Source organism: Nicotiana tomentosiformis, chromosome 8 (assembly GCF_000390325.3).
Source record: "Nicotiana tomentosiformis chromosome 8, ASM39032v3, whole genome shotgun sequence".
Classification (NCBI taxonomy): domain Eukaryota; kingdom Viridiplantae; phylum Streptophyta; class Magnoliopsida; order Solanales; family Solanaceae; genus Nicotiana; species Nicotiana tomentosiformis.
In genome coordinates, this window is record NC_090819.1 from 139,080,150 (window position 1) to 139,095,477 (window position 15,328).

Genomic DNA, 15,328 nt, shown 5'->3' on the forward strand with positions numbered 1-15,328 from the left:
TATTATGTGTATTAACTGTCTTGATTAGGACTGAAACTTAGGGTTTAAAGTGGAGATATCGACCTGATTTCTTATTTTAGAAATGTTGGAAAATGCTTGATAACTATACATATGTGTGTCTTCTCGTCTCGCAAGTGTTTCCGCGAGCGAGGTAAATCTCTCTACTCTTATGGAATCGGATCGTTCACCTCAGCATGATGGTAACATTATTCTTATGGAATTGGGCAGTTCACCTCGGCAGTATGATAACATTATTCTTATGGGATCGGATCATTTGCCTCGGTAGTATGATAACACTATTCTTATGGGATCGGGCCATTCGCCTCGGTAGTACTGAGTACCACTATTCTTTGGGATCAGGCCGTTCACCTCGGCAGCTTCGTGCTTAATAAACGAAACGGGTTCTGGATTGGGTATAATTGAGTTAGCGCCTTCACGGGCGGTTATGATATGTTGGTGATTTGATATAGACTCCTGAGTGAATTTACTATAGTTGGTCTTATTTGCTTCATTGATACTTGTTGTACACTCACCATGTCTACTTTATGCATTTATATTATTATTATTTGACCTCTAGTAAGTGTCAAGTCTACCCCTCATCACTACTTCTTTAAGGTTAGACTAGATACTTACTGGGTACACTTTATTTTCCATACTCACGCTACACTTCTGCATTGATGTGCATGTACTGAGACAGGTACTACCAGTGGTCACGCGGGCACGTAGCTTATCATCCACAGAGACTTAGTGGTGAGTTTTTTGCCTTGCTATGATCTGCAACACAGAATTTTCCCTCTACCTTATTTACTATTTTTGTCTATCACTTTCAGACAATAGTTTTAGTAGTTTGTATATTCTTTAGATTGCTCATGCACTTGTGACGCTGGATTTTGGGGACTTGTAGCATTATTTATTGTTGTACTCATAATTTTTATCACCACAGTGGATGTTCTTATTATACTGGTATTTTGTTTAAAAAGAGTTGTTACGATTGCATGAAGTCTTGCTTAATTCGTTATTATAAAAGGAAAACTTTCAATTTAAAATGTTAAAAAGGGTAAATAAATAGAAGTTTCACTTGTGGTCATGCCTAACGGCGGCGTTAGGTGCCATCGCGACCTATTATGGATTTTAGGTCGTAACATTTAACTTCCCGGATGGAACCTATTTTCATAAGTTTGGATACCTTGTCCTTGATGAATGTATGTTTGATCTCGGATTGTGGCCTTCTCTTCTGCTTGACAGGATGGAAATTAGGATCCTAGCTCAATTTGTGAGTGGTTACCTTCAGTGGGATCTCTGTCATGTCTAGATAGGACCAGGCAAAACAACCGGCGTTAGCTTTAAGAAAATCAATAAGTTTTTTCCTGAGCTCGGGGGTTAACCCCGTGCCAAGGTATACCTTTCGATCCGGCAGATGCTCGATCAATATAATTTGTTCCAACACCTCAATCGTCGATTTGGTGGCATCAGTGTCATCGGGTGCTATGAATGACCTTGGGACGCCATAATCATCCTCATCATCCGCTCTATGCTCCTTCTGCTTTTCGGCTCGACTGAGGCCGATATCATTGATTGCTATTTAGTTTCTTCTTTTATGGTCGGTTTTTCTCCATAGACCGCTTTGACCCCTCCCAGAGTGGGAAATTTCAGCGCTTGGTGTAAGGTCTAAGGCACCGCTCTCATGTAGTGAACCCACGACCTTCCGAACAAGGCGTTATACCTCATATCCCCTTCTATCACGTAGAACTATATTTCTTGGGTGGTCCCGACAGTGTTTACTGGTAAAGTCATCTTACCTTTCGTAGTCTCGCGCACCATGTTGAATCCATTCAATACTCGGATTGCCGGTACGATTTGATCCTGTAAACCCAGTTGCTCTACGACCCTCGATCTGATGGTGTTGGACGAGCTACCTAGATCAATAAACACACGCTTAACCCGATATTTATTAATAAGTATAGATATTACCAATGCATCGGTGTGAGGTTGTACGATGCCCTCGGTGTCTTCGTCACTGAACGAGATAGCTCCTTCCGGTAAGTAATTCCGGGTGCGTTTTTCTCTCGTGATAGAAACTTTGGTGCGTTTTATCATCGGCCCTTGGGGGACATTAACTCCCCCAATGATTATGTTGATTACATGTTGAGGCTCCTCTTGTTCGACCTGTTTGTTGGCGTCCCTGTTTCTGAAGTGGTTTTTGGCTCGCTTGCTTAGGAATTCTCAAAGGTGCCCATTGTCGAACAATCGAGCAACTTCTTCTCTTAACTGTAGGCAATCTTCAGTCATATGACCGTGAATATTGTGGTACTTAAAATAGGAGTGTTCAAAACCGAACCGAAACCGAACCGAAACTGAAGCTAATGGCTTATTGGTATCGAGTTAACGGTTTAACAGACGGGGAACAGATTGAAATTTTTTTATTAACGGCTTATTGGTTTGGGGGCAGATTATTCAATTTTCTTAACGGATAATCCGTTAACCCGTTAACAATATATATATATATATATATATATATATATATATATATATATATATATATATATATAATTTATTTTTATCCATATTACTGCTCTAGACAATTGTACGAAGTGCAAAGTGAATTGTACTGATTGCTTGGAAGTATCTTCTTAAACAGTAAGAAATTATTTAAATGATACTGTTGGTGTATTCTGTTGTGCACTTCTCGTGATGATTTCCTCCAACTTCAACTCCTCATTTCTTGTACCTGAAACTGGACACTAAGTTCACATTAAGATTATCATGAGAAACGTGGCTAGAGTTTTGTTCAATAGGCTGATCATTTGGGTGGTTTTCGTTGCACCATCGAATTATAAGGAGATTGTAGAGGCTAAGTAAGACGACTGCTACTTTGATAATGATAAGAGCACAATACAAAGTGGGTACAGTGATGGATCTCTATAGATTACTTCTCTTTTGATATCTAGTATTTGATTCTAGTAATATGGCCTCATGGTGTAATTTAGTTGATATATATGTATGAGAATTGTTGACTATATTGTTGTCTGGGGGATATACTCCCCAACACTGTTAAAGTATGTTAAGTTTCAATCAACTGAAACTAAACTGATAACCATCCGATAACCGCCCGATAATAGCTAAACTGATACAAATCCGCCCAATATCTTATCGGGTGGCTAGCAGATTAATACATTTAAAAACCGATAATCGATAAGTCAAACCGTTAAGAGTAAATAACCGCCCGATCCGCCCGATAAACAGCCCCAACTTACACATCAAATTAGGATCTCTCTGGGCAGGGTCGGACTGCAATAGTCGGGGCCACTAAGTTTCTTTGATACGCCCCATGGCTCACAGTATGCTTGCAGCATCCTTGTTGAAATTATACTCCAATAATCTTGGTGCCTCCCTACTCCCGAGCGATATGTCAACTCGCTCTTGCTCATCAGGCCCCGTCGCTCGATCCTCGATCGTTTCTCTTCTTGTTCCTTGTCGAGTGGTGCCCGGATCCACTTCCCCTCTGATCCACATTGTATGGATGATATCGATTGTGGACCGGCCTTGTCTCCTGATCAACGGTTCTCTTAGACCTGTCATCGGTTCTGATGGGGTAAACGGATTCCGAAGGGCCCCGAGATGGTCGTTTTCGATTGATATCTGTTATGGATGTCGGTCCAAGTGACCGTTGGGTACTCCACCAAGTTTTGCTATAGGTGTTGAGAGGCCACGAAACTTTGGGGGTTGAGCCCTTGCGTAAATGCCTGAACAGCCCAATCATCTGCAACTGGTGGCAGATCCATCTATTCCATCTAGAACCTCGACACGAACTTCCTGAGCATCTCGTTATCCCTCTAGTTGACCTTAAGAAGGTCTGCCTTCCTAGTCTCGACCTCGATGACACTGGCATGGGCCTTCATGAAAGCATCTGCAAGTATAGCAAACGAGTTGATAGAATTCGGAGGTAAGTTGTGATACCATATCATTGCTCCCTTGGACAAGGTTTCCCCAAATATTTTCAGTAACACCAACTCGATTTCGTCGTCTTCCAAGTTATTCCCTTTGATCGCGCATGTATAGGAGGTTACATGCTCATTTAGATTCGTGGTACCATTATACTTGGAAATGTCGGGCATTCGAAACCTCTTCGGGATCGGTTTCGGTGCCGCGCTCGGAGAGGAAGTCTTTTGAATAAACTTTTTGGAGTCTGGTCCCTTCAATATCGGAGGCACTCCCGGGATCTGATCGACCCTGGAGTTGTACGTTTCCATCTTCTTGTCGTTAGCCTCAATCTTTTTGTTGCCTGACTCCACCCGTTTTGCCAATGCTTCGAGCATCTTCATCTCCTCGGAAGTTTTCCAAGGCCTGAATTCACCCGATTCCACGACAACTTGTTCATCCCTATGCGTATTTTCCTGGGACTGCTCGATTTCGACCATGTTAGGGGCATGGCTTTGGTTTTGTAACTGCGCTATCGCTGCTTGCTGAGCCTACAACATTTCAAAAATCAACCGCAGACTCACCCTATTAACTTCACTTTCGGGCGCCTTTCGAGCCGCTGGGCGGGGTCCCCCGCGAATGCTATTTTCGGGATCAGTCGGTAGACTGATGTTGATGTCCACTTACGAGTTAGCATCGACCAGGTCGGTGGCTGGGACACCATTGGGATCGACAAGAGGCACATCATTGCTAGGCATCACGTTATTATTCTCACCATGATGGCATGACTCAACGTCAACGTTCAAGTGAGAAGACTGAGAATTTGACATCCTTAGGCTAACATGGAATCAAAACTTTAAAGAACAAGCGTAAAATAGGGTGCGTTATGGAGATTTGTATCAAATCACCACTATTATCCTTAGCCCCACAGTGGGCGCTAAACTATTTACCCTCAAAATTGAGTAACAATTAAATTTGTACACGGTTTAAAGGATATATAATTTAATTCAATACTAATATTCTAAGAACAACAAAGAATTAAGTTAAGGATAAAATAAAAGATCAAACCAATCGTAATATGATGATCAAGCCTGATCTGCCTAGATCAGACCCTCAATATGAGCTCATTTTCGAATAAAGAAGAGAACAAATCAAAAACACTTTGAATAATGGCTAGAAGACAAAAATAAGCTTTTTATTACTTTGATTTACGTGTCACACCATGTCAAAATAATAGAAACATTCCCCTTTATATAGTAGGGGAATTCCAGTCATACTACAAGTCTAAATAAGGTAAAAATCCTTTTTTCCGGTAAATGTCAATCCGCAGTTGATATCGGACGAGATTCGCGCCATAATATCCGGTTAAGGGCGAATATTACGGCTTCCTACTCGTCATGCATAACCGTTCTCCGCATTTTTCGTGGCCCATAAACCCTACTCGGTCTGGGTCCATTATTTAACTGTGCCGGATCCCAGATGCATCGTTCACTCCTCCCGGGTTCCGATAAGAGGGGTCCTTCGGCCTCGCTTGTAGTCGTATCGAGCCGTGCTTCCCTTTTGTTTCCTCATCGGAGAATCGGAAAAAACTATGCCTCCGATTTTATCCGTACACAAACTTACCATACAAAAATGTGATCAGGTAACAGCACTTAGATACGAAGAACAAAACCCATAGGTTGGACAAAGATTTCATAGATGAAGTCATTAAATTACAATGCACAGTACGTCAACACTGTTTTCAATTGGAGTAAGGCAATGAATTGTACAGAATACATTTATTTTCTTTTCTTTTCTTCCTTCCAGAATACAGATGCTTTTCTTGGCGACTAGAAAGAAATTAGATGTAGCGAAATTAAATTCCAGAACCGATCAAGAAATGTGCTATGTTGTCGTTGAACAATTTAAAGTCAATAAACATGAAGCATGTACTATTAAGAATGGGAATCTAAGGAGTAGAAGAAAAAACCTTCTAAATATCAAACAAGCTTTACTTTATATTGTGTTTTTCTTACTCTAACTCATGTCTAAAATATTCAAACCATTGGCATGTTAAACCTTCTAAACCGTTACATTGTCTTTCAAAAGAAAACTTCTCAATATAGTTGGAAAATATTCACTTATTCACTCGCTAACAGAAGTAAATTTTTTCTTGAATGTGAATCATTTATTCCGTCACATAGATTTTACTCTTCTAAACGAATTCACAGAACCCTTGTGCCATCTTTGTTCTAAACTTAAGACAATACACTAATAATCCAATTAAGATATAAAATATATTTTATTATGAAATATAACTCAAAGTAACAATATCGAACAAGGAAAAACAAGCTAAGAGATATAGAGAGAAAGAGAGGTTCTTATTTCTTCTTCAATTGTGTGTATTTTTCTATCCATTACAAGGCTTTTATATAGGCATGAAAAGTGAAGAAAAATATGTCATTAAATATGTCATTAAGCATAGAAATATGTCATTGAATATGTCATTAAGCATTTGAGAAGATCATGAAGAAAAAGTAGACATCCACCATAATTTAATTTTTTTTATAACTGATGTTTGGCTATAATTATATATTTTTAGTGCATTACTTACCTTACATTTAAGTACGTTAATACTAAATTGTACTATATTTATGTTTAATTGAATTTATTTTATGTATAGATATTTTGGGGTGAAAATTGTGAGCAATAGCAAATATTCCGAAAGTATATTATATGTATTTAATGATTGCATACAATTGTAGACAAAAGAAATAGAAAGTGAAGGTTTGGAGATTACATGGCAGCTTCAAAAGCAACGAGCTTCAAAGCAAAGCAAATCAAAAATGAGAATTGAAGCAAAAGTTAGGCAACGAAGAAGAAGCATGCGAAGCGAGACTTTCTGCTCGCGTTTGAGCACGCGAGGCGTGGTATGACGCGAGGTGCTTCGCGCGTTTCACGTGGCGACGCATGGTCCGGGGTTCAAATTTATTTTGTGTCCTTTTTTGTTTTTGGACTTGGTTATTTCGCTTAGACTTTTACCCTAGACATATAAATAGTCATTAAACACCATATTTTAAGGGGAGACCAATTTTGGGACTTTAGACAAATGGAGAGCACGGAGCCGCCGTGGAGGCCGGAATTCATCGGATTCCATCTTTCTTCCATCAAACTTATTAATCTTTGCTTTTTCTTGATAATTTGTTGTTTTGCTATCATGTCTATGTGGAGCTAAATTTCACGTTCTAGGGTTGTGGTTGTCATGAATATTGAAGTTTATTAATTATATTACCGTTAATTCGAGTTATCATGCTTGGTTGTTTCTCTAATTCTGTGCATAATTGCTTAATTGTTTGGCCAGCAGTTGAGTTCTATTTACTATCTATGCTATGCTTGGGAAAGTCGTATTTAGATTAGAGTAGAATTGGAGAGAGCTTGTTTCTGAACAAGTGGCTCGGGGAAAGATTTCGCGGTTAGGATAGGAATATATCTAACAGTCTTGCTTAGCTGAGTACCGTATTATATTCGTTCATGATAGAGAGAGGAGTTGCTTCCCAATTATTGAGCAAGGTTTCTGGACCAATTAGTTGCATATCGGCACGACTAATGCCTTCACCCGCCTGGATCATGTTCACTTCAGAAAATATCTGCCTGAGGTCATGGCAAATTTCATCAATGTTTGCATGCACCGAGGAATTTTGACCATGTTTGAATCGTGGCTCGACAAAAGTGTAGAAAATGTGAGGGATAGGTTGCTGCAAGACCCACCCGTATTGGTTGGGGTGCCTGGCTTTGTCTTCGTCTGTTTGTGTTGGCCGAAAGCCTAAACCAAAAGTACCCATATTACTGAACGGAGAAATGTGTTCTGAAATTCCTTGCAATGATGCCCCCAAACCTTTTCCTGGCTCATAACCTTGTCTCATCATAAGTGCAGCCACTATTACAGATGTGGCGGAGATACGCGGATGTAGAATGGGTTTTCCTTCCTCAACATGGTCCACAACAACCACTTCGAAAGCCTGATAGACAATAGACTCACCTTTTTCCTTGGCCTCAATACATGGGATTAACGGGTCTTTATAAATGAATTACTCGTCTTCTCCGTGAACAATAATTTCTTGCATGTCATGCTCGAATTTGAGCATCTGATGCAAAGTGGATGGCATAGCTCGGGCCGTATAGATCCATGGCCTTCCAAGATGAAAGTTATAAGAAGTTTTCATGTCCAATACTTGGAAGACAATTTCAAAATCAACAGGCCCAATCGTCATGGTGAGGTTGATCTCCCCAATGGTATCTCTCGATGAGCCATCAAAAGCCCGGATGCGAACATTGCTGGGTTGGATCCTGTCTGTATTGATCTTCATGCTTTGCAAGGTAGAGAGAGGGCATACATCTACACTCGAGCCTCCATCAACCATGACTCGCTTCACATAATGCCCCTCGCATTTGACAGTCAAGTGCAAAGCCCTATTGTGACCGGCTCCCTCCTCAAGAAGTTCATCATCAGTAAAGGAAATTTTGTTCACCTCAAAAAATCTATTGGACATCTTCTCTAATTGATTCACGGTGGTATTCTCTGAGACATGTGCCTCATTCAGGATTTTAATTAGTACACAGGCATGCTCTCCTGAGTGTATGAGCAAAAATAATAGAGAGATTTGGGCAGGAGTCTTTCTCAACTGGTCAATGATTGAGTAATCCTGAACTTTTATCTTTTTCAAAAACTCCTCCGCCTCTTCCTCAGTGACCAGTTTCTTTATTGGCATTTGGCCCTCTCTGATTTGCTTAGCCTTCCTCAACTCTTCTGTAGAGTAACACCTCCCTGATCGAGTCAAATCTCCAGTTTCCCCCACTTCTTCTATAATTTCCTTGCCTTTGTAGGTTACTATAGTTTTGTTATAGTTCCAAGGGATGATTTTCGTATTTATTACACGGGGTTGTGTGGCAGGCCTGATTATGATCGACTCTGTTATACCCGTCGTACCGCCCTGATTCTCCTTTGTGATGGGGTGACCTCCAAGGACGTATAACTTTGGGCTTGGAACATTAGAGCGAACTTCCAACCTCAAGATTTTTGGGACAAATAAAGTTGCCCTTTCTGAGCTCTGGACGCCTTTTACAATCAACGGTGCATCTAGGCTTGGACTTACTTCCAGTTTGGTTCCCTCTTGAATCGTTACCACTGTCATTTCTGCTCGACCAACCGGCTTGTATTCATGATCTCGGCCAATCATTCCCACAAAATAAACATCATTGTGTACTGAAAATGGGTTATTGGTCACATTAGGAGGGTCCTCGCCATTCGTGACTACAATCAATTTTTCAATAATGATTCTTTCTATGGCTCTTTTCAGGGTCCAACAGTCATCAGTGCTATGCCCTGGAGCACCTGAATGGTATTCACATCTAGCATTTGCTTGAAATCCGTGTGAATTAGGATGCATATGGTGGGGAGCGATGGGTCCAATCATGCCCATCTGCTTCAACTTCTGGAACAGACTAGAGTATGATTCAGCCAATGGAGTAAATTTTTCCACCGGCCTCTGCTCTCGACCATAATCCTGCCTAGGACGAGCATTGTAGGGTGCCCGAAAATTTTGCTGCTGAGGTTGGGGAAATCTTGGAGCTGGTGCCCGTACCTATTAATTGGGAGGACGAGCATATGATTGAGCATTAAACACTGTATATTATGGAGGTCCCACGGAGTACTGAGGGATTGGCGGGGGATAGTAATGTTGAGGGTAGCTGGATTGCCCCTGCTGAATTTGCACATAAGGGTGTGATGCCCCTCTTTGAACTTCCCTGGATCCCGAAGTCATCATGGACCCTTCATCTCTCTTCTTTCTATTTGCCAAACTTCCCGACCCATTTTGGATAGCTTGGGTGGTGGCTTTGAGAGCATCTTGACTTACAATTCTGCCAGTTTTGAGGCCATTTTCGACCATTTCTCCTATTTTGATCGCTTCCGCAAAAGGTCTACCCATTGCGGACATCATGTTCTGAAAGTAATCAGGTTCTTGGGCCTCCAGAAAAACAGTGATCAACTCGTGGTTATCCATGGATGGCTTAACTCTAGTTGCTTGCTCCCTCCACTTGATTGCATACTCCCTAAAGTTTTCAGTCGGCTTTTTCTTCATATTGGACAGGGAATTGCGATCCGGCGCAATATCTATGTTGTATTGAAATTGTTTGACGAAGGCTTGGGCCATGTCGTCCCAGACATGCCAGTGAGAGATATCTTGGTCAATGAACCATTCGGAGGCTAATCCCACCAGACTTTCTCCAAAATAAGCCATCAGCAATTCCTCTTTTCCACCTGCACCCCTCAGTTGGTTGCAGTACCTTTTCAAATGGGCGATAGGGTCGCCGTGTCCATCATATTTCTCGAATTTTGGGGTCTTGAACTCTGGTGGCAAATGGATGTGAGGGAACATACATAAATCACTGAACGAAACACTTTTGTGACCCCCTAGTCCTTGTATGTTCTTTATGTTCTGTTCAAGACTTTTTATTTTCCTGGCCATCTCATCCGACTCAACCGTCTTGGTAGGCTTTTCATTTTCCACCGGTGGCTCGTACTGAGGAGTCTGATTATATGGAGCCAAGACCCCGAAAGCCATGTTTGGAGAGTCGTATTTGCCATCATAAGCATGAGATGGTGGCTCGTTGATTGTCCTCGTCACAGGATGTGGAGGTGGGATTGTGTATGTCGGCGCCAGACATGACTAGAGGAGTGTTCCTGACCGGTGCGACTGGAGGTCGCACATTAGAGGTACCGGGAGCAACGTGGAGGCTATAGTTTGGCACATACCCTGGTGGTAGGATGTGGTCGCTCGTTGCATGGGGCGGTGGTTGAGTAGCTAGGGGTACGGTGGAAGTTTCCTCTGAGGGACCACGGGGTGGAGGCTGACCAGACACCCAAGCTTGATACACATCAGACAATTGCTGTCTCAATTTTCTTATTTCCTCCGACTCCTGTTCAACTGATTGACCCTGGGGGTCGTCACTGATCAACTCGATCTCATCATCGTTGGCCATTACTACCGCTCCCTTAGATCTTGTGAAGTAATGGTGTGTTGCCAGTTTCACCACAAACCAACCACCTTAAGCTTACTTTATAAGAGACAGCAAACATGTTAGGGTTAAGTATTTTATAGATATCAATCACACATAATGTGTCATGCTCCTATCATTGTCAATATTTCTAACATGCTTTTGGAGGCTTCATGTTTCATTCCGGCTTATGAGGTAGCTTCTTATTGACGCTTTTATCATTTATTTATTTTTCTTTTTTTATTTATTATTTTTATTATATTTATTTTTTTATAATTATTATATATATATTTTCACTCACGCCTCATTTTGATCCCTCATCTTAGAATCATTGAAAAAATATATTTTGATCGAACCTTTTGTGGGTTGCCTACGTATCATGTCGCCGCATGAATCAGATCATTACGTAGTTCAGGGGGAAAGAATAACAATTTTGAATCTAAAGACATAAGTATAACTGAAAATGCGAAAAATATAAAATTGAAAATACGACAAATGAAAAATGAAACTAAGAACTAATTGACTTCACTTAAAACTTTAATCTTCAATGGCATTCTTGCTTAAACTGATATCATCAATGGTCTGCATCCCTTGGCCTCCACTCTCTCCCCAACATCTTGTACAAATTCTGAAACACTCCCGGCAATTGTGGAACGAGGGCACGTGCCTGTTGACCAACTTTCTCATTGTTTAGATGACGATGATCGTCATGAATATTTGTTGCTTTCTCTGCCAATTGAAGTACTTGCTCTCTAGCTTGCCCCATATTCACGTGACAATTCTACAATCATATATGGGTAGTGTTGAGGGTGTTACCCATCTTAGTCTTGCGTCCCTCATATTCTTCAATACGGCAGTTTAGCACAGCTCTCTCAATCATCCACTGACGCTGCTCTACCTCAAAATCTGCATGTTGATGACCTCCCTTATGCCTTTTTATTTCTTCCAATTGTGCAAGAAGCTGACCCTTTGAACGTATCCAAAGGGCCCTTTCTATTTCAAACTGCTCTCTCTGTTGATCAAACTCCAATTGTTGTTGATGCGCATCCTCTTCAATGATACTCAAGTCTTCTTGCAGCTTATGCATTTTAGCATTTTTATTTGCCTCAACTCTTCTAACTAAACCAATAGTGCTTGCCAATTCTTCTTCTAAGCGAGCCGCCTCATTTTTAGCATGCTTTAGATCTTTATCCATGCCCCATAAGGCCGATTGATAATCTTTCTCAATATTTAAACGAATCTGAGCGACTCCGGCTTGCAGTTGGGCTTGTTGTTTAGATATGGTCATCCGGGAACGCTCCAATTCCTCTTTTAACTTTTCTATAGCTCTTTGATCATTTCTCCTCCTGTTGGATCATTCAGGCCTATCTATAAGCAACGAAGGGTCATGAAACCAGGTAACATATTCAGGGATCACCTCTCCGTGATCTCGGTCTTCTACCATATCATTCAACTCCGAGACTTTACTTGCATACCAAATTTTCATAATTTCTTCTACGTCATGAGGTTGATCTTTATCAAAATCATAACAGAACTTGCTCATATCTCGTGTTGGTGGCACCTCCTGTAGTCGTGCAAATTGGCGCATTACCCGAAGTGGAGCATAAAACTGAACACCATCCAATCCTATGAGTACCAAATAATAGTGGTATGCAGACTCACAAATGACCTCTTTGGAGGAGAACCAATCGTAGTTCCAAGTGATCCGTTTGGCAGACAGAGTAAGAAGTAGTTCTTTCCAGGCGCCAATCCCCTCTTGTATTAAATTAACAATATCGAACAAGAAAAAACAAGCTAAGAGAAATAGAGAGAAAGAGAGAAAGAGAGGAAGAGAGATTCTTATTTCTTCTTCAATTGTGTGTATTTTTTTATCTATTACAAGGTATTTATATAGGCATGAAAAGTGAAGAAAAATATGTCATTGAATATGTCATTAAGCATAGAAATATGCCATTAAACATTTGAAAAGATCATGGAGGAAGAGTAGACATCCACCATAATTTGATTTTTCTTATAACACATCTAAGTTATTGTATCAATATTTGTCTAGTATGGAACAATATCTAAAGAGATCAACTTCGGAGAACCCAATAAAATATATCAAGCAGTTGATTATCGTTTTTAAATATTAAAACCGAAAAAGTGCACCTCATCTTCCTGAAATTATTTACAGTATTAAATTGTCATGAATCCTATGTCAGCTTTCACTAACAACTTAATTCATACATGCAGTTCGTTATATGTCAGTTAATAAACCAAGTAGAGCCATAAGATTTATGAAGATGAAACAGAAAGCTAACTAAAAGAACCAATTCGAGCTTGTCGGCGGAGTAGCACACAACAACGAACATGAAATTTCAGCAAATGCAAATCTTACCTTTCAACATAACTCGTAATTTTAGGAAGATGAGTTGTATAAGTAGATAAGTCTTAGACTCTATTGACGCATATTAAAATGATGCAATCCTAAATCGAAATAGAAATAATATCACTAGGGGATTGATTGTTACGTATGATATCAGAGTCACTCCATCAAATATCAATATTCAATTAAGTTTGAGACATCTTTGAAAAGGTGGGTGGGCCAAGTTGAGCTGCTCCAATGGTTACATCATTCTCAAAGTGTAATTGTGTACATTTGTCAACGGTGAAAAGGTCTAATTATAAAAAATAAAAATGGAAAAAGTCTTAGATGTTATGGACAGCCATAATGTCATTTCTGTTTTTACTCAGTCCGTTTTAGATCAATTCATCAATTATGTCGTAATTCTAAATTAGTTGGTGTCTTGTATGTACATGTTCTATATGTATTTCCTTTATTATTTTGAGAATACACCATATTAGGATTATTTTTATCAATGGTCGTCAACTTACATTTAGCTTTACCTTTTCCTCCACATTTTAACTTCTTTGTATTGTCATCATAGTATAATTGTTTTACACCAAGTTGGCTTATAACAACATATATGCATATGGAGAATGAATTAGTAACGTGTCATCCAGTTAAAAGGGCAAATATTACTTTTAGCCTTCGGTCCAAACTATTTATATTCAGTAGTCGTAAAAGTATATAAAAATTGTATATATTTCGTATATAACATATAGAAATGTCTTTATACATATACATGCATACATATATATATATATATATATATAAAATTATTATTTTTCTGGTTATTATTTTGAGAGCGGTTACACATTGTCATTTTTACTACCATTAATTACTCATTATAATTGGTAAAATTACAATAATAGTATAGAAATATTTGCATTTGTGTGGCTCTTCTAGAGGGGACTTAATATTCCGATATTTATGAAGATGGGGTAAGTGATGTCTTTTGAATCTTGTCACTAAGCTGTAGATGGCCCCATATTTTCTGCTAGGACGGCTATGGAGTTTGGCAGTTATCCCTCAAACCTAGCATTGGCCTCATATTTCTTTTTGTTGGTTTTTCTCAATTATTTTCTGCCATAATTCATGTACAAATCACCATTTTAAAACAAATAATGAATGGATTCGCCTGAACAAAACATTTTGGATACGGCGCATAGATATACTTAAAAACAATTACTGAAATTTTGATAATTGATTAAATAATAAAAATATAAAGATTGAACTCATCAGATTCAAATTTCTAAATTTGTCGTTGATTATGCAAGCCGGAAACATCTCTTCCGGAAAAAAAAAAAACCTTTATCCCAATTATTATTTAAATATTTTTTGGAGCTAAATTTTAATCATTTGATAGAACTTTATTTAAAATAAAGAAGGGCAGCTCGGTGCACTAAGCTACCGTTATGTGCGGGATCTGGGGAAGGGCCGGACCACGAAGGTCTATTGTACGCAACCTTACCATGCATTTTTGTAAGAGGTTGTTTTCACGGCTTGAACCCGTGATTTCCTGATTATATGGCATCAACTTTATCGTTTACGCCAAGACCCCTTTCTTTTATAGAACTTTATTCTACTTTTAAAATGTCTGCTTTTGCTTTCGAAATATTGAACAATCAAAGGTCAAATATTATTTAAAGATCCGTAAAAATTGACCATTAGAGTCCACTTCGGACGCCTAACGAGACGGAAGAAAAAATGACCGACATAAACTGATAATAATGGGCTAATTATTTACGACTAACAATGATTAACCCTTACTAGCGATATGATTAAATCCAATTATTGACTAAACAGTAGTAGATTAGTTTTCTCCGTTGGCTGTCCGCTGTCGATACCCTCATATTCCCCGCCTCACGCTCTCTTGTTCAAGAAAATTATATTTGAATTCTTCTAAATATTGTAGATGTGCTTCTTCAATTATCTTTAATTTCTTTTTTTTCTTTGCTGACGATAGCTTAAATTATGCTAGAATCATCAGCC